Here is a 12,421-nt window from a genome sequence, read left to right on the forward strand (position 1 = left end):
CAGCCAATATTAAATTCTTTATACAACCCATAATATAAACTTATATTTTTGCTATGGTTCCCTTAAAGATATATTTTTTTTAAACAGACCAAGAAATGTACTGGACAGGATGTTTTACCTTTGGAAAATACACTTCTGGCAAAAAATATAGAATTTCTGTAATAAAAATATAATTTCTGTACTTCAATTTATTGTCATTTATCTGCTTCACAATATAAAAAAACTCAAACAGGAAAATTGGGGGAAAAATTCCTTTTCTACCATGAAATGATTTAGATCTAATCTCAGCATACACTTAGTGCTGCATTAAAGTCCCAACATACACAGTACAAAACACCTAAACAAATAGTGCTGGGTAGTGCTTTTTACTACACACAAAACACAACATGTCGATTTATAAAAGGCGATGCATAGTTGATAAAGTACCTATAGAGTGATCAACAGTAAAATAACCATTACTGTCTCCAAACTAGTGACCTCTAAGAAAATCGAGAGCCACTAAGACAGCAAATACCTTTTGAAGTTGTCATGACATAATGGTTCTGTTTTGTCTTGAGTCTTTTTATGCATTTTTTCAAGACCTATCTTAGTAAGTAAAAAATACATTTGATCCTCTCTCCATGAGATGATTATCAAAAGTTTGGGAGAGTTCATCAAGCATTTATTTTCTTGAACCATGGACAGAAGTGGAGTTGCTGTACTTTGTCAAGCTTTATGCTGCTGCAGACCAGCCCACAGCTACGTCAGGGAACTTAGCAACAACTCTGCAAATAAGAGAAATGCGCAGGTATGTGCACCCTAATAGTTAATGCAGCTGACTGTAGTGCTAACAGCAAAGGAAAACCTTTGTTGTAGTCAAATATCAAATCTGCAGAGAGAAAACAAATCAGACAACACACCTATACACCATTGTTCAGGACAGACTTGCAGATTGTGTGTCTAAAATGTAATATGTTAAACTAATTCTCAATTTTGGAAATGTTATAACATGGTGGAGGTGTTTTAATATAGAGCGATTCATCTCAGTATGAACCATTGCTTGCATTGTGCCTGGAAACAGTCCCACCAGCAGGTTGCACTGATTTGACCTTGAAGAAAAGCTATTAAAACGCCTGTTCTCCCTTCCGGCCATGAACCCAACCTGCCACAGAGAAACACTTACAAATAAAGGCTCAAAAGCAGCGTTTATCAGCAGCACCAGTGCAGAGCAGTACAACCACACAGTGGTGTTTTTTTTTTTTTTTTTTGTCTCAGCTGCAGCCCCCACAATGGCTGCTGCTATTTTATAACTGTGCTGCATTGCAGGGCTATTTCCCTCACAAGCAGGGCTGAGGTTGCATAACTCACGGCATCATGGTGGTTTGGAGGAGCACTGGGAGGGAAATGGGAGGAGGTGGCTTGAGTGGGATATGCCTAAAGAAATATGAAAAGTTAGGAAAGAATAAAAGAGTTTTGATGAAGATCGAGGGCTGATGTGGAGAGTGAAGCAGAGAGAAAGAAAGAAAAGAAAGAAAGAGAGAAAGGAAGGAGAGGAGTAAATAGGAGTGAGTAGACAGATCGATGGTTGGTTGTGTGTAGAGGTTGAGATGGGGTAAGGAGGGCGGCCTGGGGGATGAGTCACAGTGAAGGAGAGAGAGAGAGAGAGAGTGAGAGAGTGTGATGCAGTAGGACGTGCACAGAGACTGAAATGCATTTACTTTATCTCCCCCTCTGCTCTCCTCCACCTCCCACTCAACCCTGAGATATCACAAAAACACTGCTATGTGTTTGAGTGTGTGTGTGTGTGCGTGTGTGTATGTGTATGTGTGTGTTAATACTCTCGGCCTGGGCAGTGCAGCGGGGTCTAGCGCTCTTTGTCACGGCTTTTAACAGCGAGCTGCAGGAGTGGCTGCTGTCTCTGCTGACATGTTCAGTTAAAACCGTAGAATCTGTCAGTCAACATAACATTCGGTCTGTGAACTCATAGTGCCATCGTATGTAGCTTCCCCTCTGCTTACTGCATCAGTTTTTATCATTTCAGATGTTTTTTAATTCCATAATTTGAGTATGATTTGTTTTTATTTAACAGACTAATAAATGTTTAGTTAACCTTATAAAGATGTGTCCGACATGTTTTATGTAAAGGTCTGATATTATTATTTATGTTCCTCCATCATGGTAACATTTGTCTCAAACATGACCATAAGAACCAAATATAATAGAAACTTCATGTTAATCTACATGAATGAAGCATGTTCCTCCCTTTCTGTAACATCAACATGGAATATGTTTCATTTGAGCCATTTTGTTGCACTAAAACAGAATATTTATTTAGGTCTTGGCTGTACTGAATTGTCTGAATTCCACTGCAGTCACAGTGTCACATTTTTTAAAACTGTCTTGTAGTTCAGAACTCTAAATGTCCACAACTTGTGACGACATCATGTGGTTTTGTCTTTGTGCAGTAGCAGGATAAGATCCGCCCTTTAGGTCATGCTGCCATTTTTGTAGTCGTGTTTTAGGGCCTTTTCTGTTTTCTAGAGTAAACGCAGGAGCAACAAACGTCAATGTGCTGTTATATATGTCAATATATGTAAGTTCCTCTGATAATCAATTTGCTGTAAATTGATTTCTAGACAAAATTTCTGCTCACACGTGAAACATAAATCATAAAACTATCACCTCAGAAGGAATATTGGTCCTCAAGTGTTTTGTTTTTTTCTTTACTGAAAAGGTCCTAAACTGACTCCGGCAGTTTTTGCTTGGTCTTTACACTACAATGATAAAAAAAAAACTACAATATCAAATTTGAACCCAAGTAGGATAAAGCACATCAAATACCTCATGTTACAACCACTGCCAGGTGAAAATGCAAAAATATATCAAAACAGCACCGAGCTTACTGTACATTTGTGCTCTTGTGACGCAGAATAACTTCAAGGCATCTCTCTCTCTTTCCCATTTTCACTATTTCTCCCCCTCTCACACATTAACACATGCACACACACACACACACACACACACACACACAGACACCTACATGTTGCAGCAGGATAAAGAATCCCCCAGCTGTAGTTTTTTACTAGCTGGGTTTGGGTGTAGAGAGCTTGCTTATCACAGCAGTTATGTGAGATAACAGCCAGGAGAGAAAGCACAGGATTTCCCTGGCTCAGGCTAAATAGGTACACAACAACAACAACAGCAAATAAAGGCAGAAGATAAACAAAATCACATCCGGACGCACAGATTATCAGTTGTTACTGCTCAGTGTGATGTTATCTGCATTCCTTTTCATGTACTGTCCATTTCTCTTTCTTTGGTCTCCACTTTTTTTTAACATTGTTCCTGCTGCATTATTGATAATAAAGGGGGGAGACTCACTGAAAGGAATTACCAATAAAGGGAAACATGAAAGTTCAACAAGACCCTTTTTTTTCTCTCTTTCCGAGGAGAATCAGTCATTTTGTTTCTTTTTCTGCATCTTATTCGCTCAGATAAACATCAAGAGGTTCAATCATTAATACTGTCTGACATCTAGCGATACTGCAGTGTTGTTGGGACAGTGTGGGGCTGGATTTGACAACCATAAATATGATACATGTCTCTTATGCTTGCCTTATATCATATTATGTAACAACATATTCATCATCATATTTGATACAATGGGCTGCTTCCTTTATCAGATTAAATTCCTTTAGATTAGAGAGGAAATATAAATCATCCCTCAGGGGGGAAATAATTGCATATCTTTTTTTTCATATAAGCCTCTGATGTTTCTGGAGCAGTTTGGTGTTTGGATGGGAGGAAAATGAGATTTTCAATATTGCTATTCAGATTCCTGGAATCTGATTCTAGGAAAAATACACAATACTACTCATTTTGTCACATTTAAATGCTGGTCACCTGATGAACTTTTAATTGGTTGTTCTCTCACAGCTGTCACCATCACACGAAGACATAAAATACACGGTAAAAGTCCTCCCAGAGTGTTACTGTGTAGTTTTTGTATCAATAATGCAGGGCAAGACTGAAAACTAGACTTATTAACAAGCGAGTCAGAGGACCAGAGTGTCCTGACGCCATATAAATGTTAAAGCCCTATAAACCTCAAGTGGTATACTGTTTTTTTGGTTCATGTATCAGATTGGGCCTGTTACAAGGAAACTGAACTAAAACAAGCAACTGATTCTAACAGGTTATCTTTCACTTCTTCATTATTGTTCTTGTCACACATTTGGCATCTCTATTATTCCATCAAGTCCTCATTCAGTCTTGTTTTCATCCGTGTGGAGTTGAAAACACATTTTTAAACAAGCACCATATTTAGAGCAAAAAATACTGATAATACATGACTAACATATCAGATTATTATACATAATAGTGAGGGAATTCCCTCCACCTGTATGACCAAACTACCTCCATCATACCCCGGTTTGATATACCGTAGTCAGATGCAAGTCTCTATATTGTCCACAGAGGGGCAGTAGTGTAGCCGGAGTGCAGTTCTCGTTGCCATCATCATGACTGCAATGCAAGCCAAGGTCTCTTTCAAGGGCACACATCATATCTGCAAAGTCACATGTAAAGCAGGGAGAGGCTGTATGGGCGTTTTCTGCTGAAGCAAACAGAGTAATTCCAAGGAGGAGAAAAGGCTTTTAGTCTAGACGTTTATAGAAAACTGACGTAATATAGTTCACACCCTGCTGTGGTTGCAGAAATGCGAGGGCGAAACTTTTAATAATGAGAAAGAGAAAATATAGGCTACTACTGTAAGCATAGACAACTATAGCCAAAGGGTGTTTAGCAGGACTGCAGACGTGGCAGACTTTCTTTAACTATTACTGCTGGACGACTGATGGATGTAATGACACTGGGTTTTTTTTGTTGTAAATATGGTTTTCTATCAGAGCGTAGGCAATATTCTCACTGTGCTGCTTGTGATTAAAATTTGAGGGATATTATGAATGATAGCGCATAGTTTTCTGAGGGAGAAAGTGTGTTAAACTCACAGCTTGAGGAGGAGATCCATCATTCTTCTCCCTCTGCTTTACCTTTTTATAGCCATCAAATATGCATGGACCTCCGAGTGTATATATAATGTATTCACAGATCTCCACCGCACTGGAAAGCTCACCATCAGCAGTTTGTGTGTGTGTGTGTGTAGGTGTGTGTGTGTTGTGTCTGCACAGTGCACAGGACAAGACAGAAACATAATCAATAAACACTGATTCATGGTCTTCTGGAAGAAGGGAATCATTTTACAGAATTACAAAGCAGCGGAAAGAAAGACTGTGAGGGTCAGTAATAGTGTTTTAACCCATTTTTATTTAAAAGTTAACATATAAAAATATATGATAAAAAGTAATTTTCAGATTTATAAGTTGCCATACCTTGAAAAGTCATAATTGTACACCTGTGGTATAGTTAGAGTGAGTGTTTCTCCACATTTCTCCACAAACACCTGCACTTACTTGTCTTTCCTGCACTTTTCACGAGTCCATTCAAGCTCCATCTTCAACCATCTGGAGACAAACTGCAAACCAATCCAGCAGATTTCTCTCCAAATCTGATGCCGTGGCACACAATGCACAATTCAGTGATAAGGCTGAAATTATCACAGTGCTAATCCTGTTCCTTTACATAAGTTGTTCCTTTACAGTAAGTCCCAAAATAAGTCTGGTATTGTATTTTTATTTGAAACTGCTACACCATGAATATCAGTGGGGCGAAAAAAATCCTAAAATGCTTCTTGTATTATATTAGATTTTTGTTCAAAATCTGTATTAGTATTATTGAAATCATTGGAAAATAATGCAAAAACTGCTGTTTTTTGTCTGTGTTTAAGGCTTAGTGTGTTTATTTTCCCCTTTTATTTTTGCAGGAAGGTCGCAGGAAGTGCAGGAAGTAAACTCATATCAAACGTATAACACGTCTCTCCAGATCACTTTGAGTGACATCACAGACTCCCATGTTTTAAAATGAGTGAGTTTAGGTTCTCAATGGCATCACCTGTGTGTCCATTCAATATATTATATTATATCAACTATATTACATGTAACTATATTATATTTAATGTTATATAATATTCGTCCATGTTTGCCACCACTAGACGAAAAGATGGAGGTGAAAAGAATATTTAATTTAACAGATAACTGTTGATAAAATGTTGACTTTCAACATGTAAACAGTGTTTTCAAATGTGGGAAGGAATAAAATGTTCATACCTGTGCCCTCACTCTCACCTCCCCTCTGCAAACAGACATATATGAACACCCCCCCCCCCCCCCCCCACACACACACACACACACACACACACACACACACGGACGCACCCTTTCTCGCTGGACATGAGCCATTGGTGGTTGCTGTAAGATTGCCCTGTCAGCACAATCTTTATTACCGGAGGGATGGATGGTGTGTGTGTGTGTGTGTGTGTGTGTGTGTGAGAGAGAGAGAGAGAGAGAGAGAGGGAGAAGGATTAGGGTGACTGACACATAAAATAAAAGACAGTAGTACGACTACAGCTCATAAAATCACAAACTATGACCCTTGAAGTATTGATGACCGCACCACTAGCGTGCACACACACACACACACACACACACACACACACACACACACACACACACACAATATTACCTCCATCCATTCGTTGAACTGATGCAGACTCTCCTTCAGTGTGGTCAATATCCACCATAGATAGATAGATAGATAGATAGATAGATAGATAGATAGATAGATAGATAGACAGACAGTTCATATATTTTTCTTGAAAAGCACTTTGTATCACTTTGTTTGGAAAGCGCTCTGCATAGAAAGATATGTTACATATCATTATTAAAGCTCTCAGGAACATGGATGCTAATCTGGCTAGTTTATGCTGCCAAGTTGGACAGCAGAGGGCTTTCTAATTTAAGGAAAACCACTTTCAGCCAAACACTCTCGGCTATTAATTAGGATGACTTCACAGAATAGCCTGCAAACACACACATGCACACACACATGCACACACACACACACACACACACACACATACATACAAACACGCACACTCCACGGCCTCTTTTCTTCGCTCTTTTTCACTTGTTGTCTCTCTCTCTGATGCTTGCACGCTCATGCGATTGAACACACATATTCCCACACGCATAGATGCACACACACACATGTATGCACTCTAAAAGCCGGGGGTGGCGAGTCTCGTATCTCATGCGTCACTCTCCATGCTGGTGCCTCCATATTTCCTTGTTTTCTTTTCTCACCTGGAAAAGGTCAAAAGTCTATTCAGCTCTGCAGTCGGTCCAGCTTTATCCTACCATCAATTCAAACAATACAAGGCTTTGCTTTTTATCACGGGTACAAAAGATCTGTGTTGTGAGGAACTGTCTATTATGTCTCCATTTTATAGCCATAAAAAGATAAGAGTTGGGATGAGCAGAATTACGTAAAAGTCATATTTCCTTTTGCTGAGAAACATCCATTTGCTCCACAGAATTAATAAAAAATCCTACCTTGATAAGAGTTTTATTGTAAAGAAAGATCAGTCGGGACACATATCTAATCTCCACACTTTTTACTTCTGTTGATTTCACAGAATATTTTTTTTTCCTCTTCTTGTGGAACGAAAGAAGAGATTTTCATCCGTTTGAGTCGAGCTCAGAGCCTTTTGTGTAAATCATTGCGGTGCAGAATGTCTGACAGTAAAAGACAGTCACCTCCCTTCGTTAACCTCAAAGGAGCATCTGTTCAGACTAGGGGCGACCTGACAGAGGCGCCCTGTAGGAAACTGCCTCCGGTGCAGTTTGTGTCCTCAGGCGAACACAACACTTTGGTCTAGATCCGATTCTCTATGCTTCTTTTGTTTCTTCTTTGGGGAATTGGGCGTCACAATTAGCTAATGTAAGCATTCACAGCAGTTTATGAGGCCGTTTTAGATGTGTGACACATCCTCAGCTATTGTCACTCGAAATGCATTTCTTAAAGCTGAGGCGCTTCAGTTGAAAATCATTGATTATTGTGAACTGTGGACTCATCTATTTTTTTAATTTTTTTTTTTGTCTTTCCATTTTATAGCGTCCAATTAAAACTGCCCTGAAGTCTCTGTAGAAGAATTATTTATATTCAGTAAGTAATTGCATCTAGTGACTGGCTTCACTTTGGCCGTGATCGAATTTTACTTAATGAAATGATGTTCGGCCACTGTCCAGTCCTTTGGTCTTGGATAGCGCCTTCCATTACTTTTATCTAACCAAGCGAGAGTCACCGGGGGAGGGCACACCATTTGCATAACATTATTTCAAAAGCAGAGACGTTTTATACAGAAACCCATGTCTTAAATCTACTTAGAGAAATCCAAATCTCTGCATTCGCTGCCCGCTGCACTACCTTTATGCTCATATTTGCTTGTGTGGTGGGCGTGAATCCAGCTCCCACCGTCCTGTCACGTTCCTCTCTTCCCTGCATTGCTCCGTGACAATTCTACTGCACTAGCTTTCTAGGGCACGATGCGCTCCACTCTGGATGCTTTCCAAGTGTTTTTGTAGAGGAGAGTGGGGGGCCCAGCCTCCTGCAGTATTTTATTCCTATTTCAGACAGGTACAGGGGAAGATGCAGAGGAGAGTGAGGGCAGCAGGAGGATTTGCACTGCTCGTGTCCTGCGATTGAAATAAGTAGACAAAACAGTGCAGAGGTCCAGTCCAGGTCATGTTCTGTCACAGAGACAGAGCACACTGAATACTGTCCTGATATACCTGTGACTTAGTATCTAAGCTGCACCCTTCCCCTCCTTTTGTCCCACTTATCAAGGGCGAGTGAGGAAATCCATCTCAGCATTAACATTAACCTCAGAATAATACACTTGTTTACGTCATCTGTCACAATGGAAACACAAGCGAGTGTAACCTCAGCACACTGGAGTGTTTCCAGTTGTCACACTGAGATGCTTCCTTCACCACTCCTTCACCCTGCTGTTGGACCTCAGGGAGCAAATGATCTCTTGACACCACAATATGGCCAGCTCTGGTGTCACGCTTGAGTAAAAATCTCATATCTCTAATTACAGTGATTTTCATTTTAAGAGAATGATAAGCCCACATGCTGTCGTGCAGGTTTAGACAATCTATAGACACTGGATGGATGAAACCTTTTCAAAAACAATAACATGAGCCACAAAAAAAGAAATGAATATCTTAAGAACAAAACCGGTGCTATTTTGGAGATGCAGTGTTTCCATCTGGCAAGTGAGACTTGCATGATGACAAAATCCACAGAGATAAAAGAACGCACACACAAAAAACCTGTCACAGCTACTGTAGGTTTAAAAGAGAACATAAGGTTAAATCAGTTTAAAGGATGATCCGAGGGAGCTGACAAAAAGCAAAACCTAATATAGCAAAAAATTAGTGATGATGGAGTGCAGCTGTCTTAATGTTAATACATATCCTCCTCTGTTGCAAAATTGCATCTGTGTAAATGAGAATAAATGACTACATTGAGAAAATACATTTAGAAAGAAAATGTATTTTCTCCCTATCAAGTGTTGGCTAGTTCCCTTGATGGTGAAGAAAAAGCACCTAATATCTGTTGTTGCACCTTTTGTGGTTCTACCGGATTATCTTTGCATGATTTACAGATCCAAAAACTCCTTGTGTATCTTATACTGGCCCTTTATGCAGCCCCTCAGTTCAGCCTCTGTCTGAAACAGGCTGTTTTAGCTCCTGTCCCTTTAAGGCCCGCCTCCCAATGAGCCCACTCTGTTCTGATTGGCTCCCAGGAGCTGCCCCTCCGCAGACATTCGTGGGCTCCTGAGGCTAGGTAAACAAACAGTAGTAGTCATTTTTCACTTCTTTTTCTCATTCTTTATTCAAAATGTCAACTTATCAAATGCTTGCATACATGTTCAAGCCAAAATCCGATCTGAAATATGAGAGTAGACAACACAAACAACCCATGGAACAACGTTAGCAACAAAGGCTACGGAACGGATGGCCGTATGTGGGTATACTCAAATAGTCTGATGTCATCATGAGGAGGAAATAGAGAGGAAGTAGAGGTAACTTTGCAAACTGAGCGTTCAGAGCAGGTTGAAGCCTGGGGTTTTGACTTTCAGGGAGCATTTTTACATACACTCACCTCAAGTTCTGTAACTTTGACCATGTTTAACGAAGACATCTGACATCATAAATGAAAAATCATAAATGACAAAAAATTGCAAAAAGCATGATATGTCTCCTTTAAGGATGACAACAGAAATCATTGATTAACATTTTATAAATGAGATGCTCAATTGATTTTTGTGCAGGCATAGTCTTTGTAGATGTAATTGTACATAACTGCCCCTTACTGTTTTTATACAGTCATTATTTTTCCTTGTTTTAGTTTGAAGAGGGGAAAGACAAATTTTGCAATTGTGTACTCTGTGAAGCTTTTTTGTTGTTGTTGTTGTTTCATGTGAATGTTGTTTGTCCTAGGGTAAGAGAGAGGAAAAAATGAGAGGGAGTATTGGAATCATAGATTTATGTCAAAGATTTATGTGACAAGAACAATTTGTGATGACATGAGTCATGACAGGAGTTGGGATCAAGTTACTATAAAGTTAAAGATTCCATCCAGACATGTTTTGAGACATATGAAATACCCTAACACTTGAATAATAAATTGTGTCTAATATGTTTTTTTTTCAATTACCTTGTTAAACTTAAAATTACATCTACCCCTTAGAATCTACAAATATGCTACAGGTAATATTTCTTATTTCAAAGGCTGCTGGACACAGGCTGACTTCTACTTCACTGAAAGCTTCAGGTTTCCACATCACACTTTTTGTAAGTTCTAATATGAACCATAATTGGCTTCCAAACTAGTTGACAAGTTGTTTTAAACTCAGATTTAAAGTGGGCACAGAGAAACTTTCCTGAAAACAATGTGAAAACAGCTTTCAAGTGTCAAACTGAAGGTCAAACACCTTGTTGCTAAAGCCACTTTTGAGCAGAAGAGGACATTAAAGATGATTTTGTGTTTCAGTAACATAAATGTGGAAATAAATCATTCTCCTCAGATGATTCAACTTCAAATAGAACACTTAGACCTGCACGATGGCGTCACCTGTGGTTGTTAAGAGACGTGTGACGTACCTGAAAAGCCTGTGAAGTCAGCTAGGAAATCAACTATTCTGAGAGCTATTCAGTTCATAAGACTATTATATAGCATAAACCCCCGAGTCAGTCGACTAGTCAGTCAGTCATTCAGCTTTTCAGTTTGGCTGTCTGCTCGCTGCATGAAGCTGTGATGCCTTTACGCATTGCAGCAGTACACACCTCCCCCTGTCTGGGACGTCTGAGGTCCTCTATGGGTTGATGGACACACACACACACACACACACACACACAGTTATGTTTCCATCACTTCAGAGGACATTACATTGACTTACATTCATTTCCTGGAGACTTATCCTAACCTTAACCATAACCACCACTTGCCTAACCCTAACCCTTACCCTAACCTTAACGTAACCCTAACTAACCTTAACTAAGTCTTCACCCTAAAATTAATTATTTACGTTAGGAGGACTTGCTTTTTGTCCCTATAAGGGAGGCGAGTCCCCACAACATGACTGTGTAAATAGATTTATGTCCCCACAACATGAGGAATACCTGGTACACACACACACGCACGCACGCATGCACAGTTACATGCAATCCCTCCGCCTGCTTCTTTCCTTCCCTCTGCCTTCGCCTTTCCCTCTTTCTCTCTCCAGGGACCTCAGAGTGCAGCACGAATGATGGACAGCGGACTAATTTCCAAAGCTAACCACTCCTCCCCTCTGACTTCACAGAATAGCCTGACAGAGGCCACTGTGCCCTTCAGACAGAGGAATATGAGCCGCTACAGTGCAAAGAAAAGCCTAAAAGCATGGGAAAAAAGAGGAAGGCATGTGCTGTGAAATCAATAATATTGTAAAATGTTCTTTAAAATATGAATACTATGCCTCTGCATTACAGACAGAGAGAAATCTAAGTCATAAGGACATCACATTTGTCCACCTTGCAACGTGGTGATTCAACGAGGAGTTTCAGTTTGACATGAAGATGAAGCGTTATTTCTCCTATAACATCAAAACACATAAATGTATTTTGTTAATTCACGTTTGCGGACCGAGAACCTCAAAAGTTGCCTCTGAGTTATCAGATGTGAAGCGTATCACACTGGTTCTTAATTACAGCTACAGCACTTTTAACAACACACAGGAGGTGAGTATGCTATTTTGGGACAGTAACTATGTAGAAACCTACTTGGGTCTGCAAGGGGAAGAGGTGAAAAGAGAGATAGATGTCATAAAGGCACTCCACACCTTCCAAACAAACAAAATATGTCTTCCTTATACAAACCTATATCCACTTTCACACCGAAACACAACGTAAAACAGCTTCATTCTTATGGGATGGTC

The sequence above is a fragment of the Thunnus albacares genome, chromosome 3 (genome assembly GCF_914725855.1).
Source record: "Thunnus albacares chromosome 3, fThuAlb1.1, whole genome shotgun sequence".
Taxonomy (NCBI): domain Eukaryota; kingdom Metazoa; phylum Chordata; class Actinopteri; order Scombriformes; family Scombridae; genus Thunnus; species Thunnus albacares.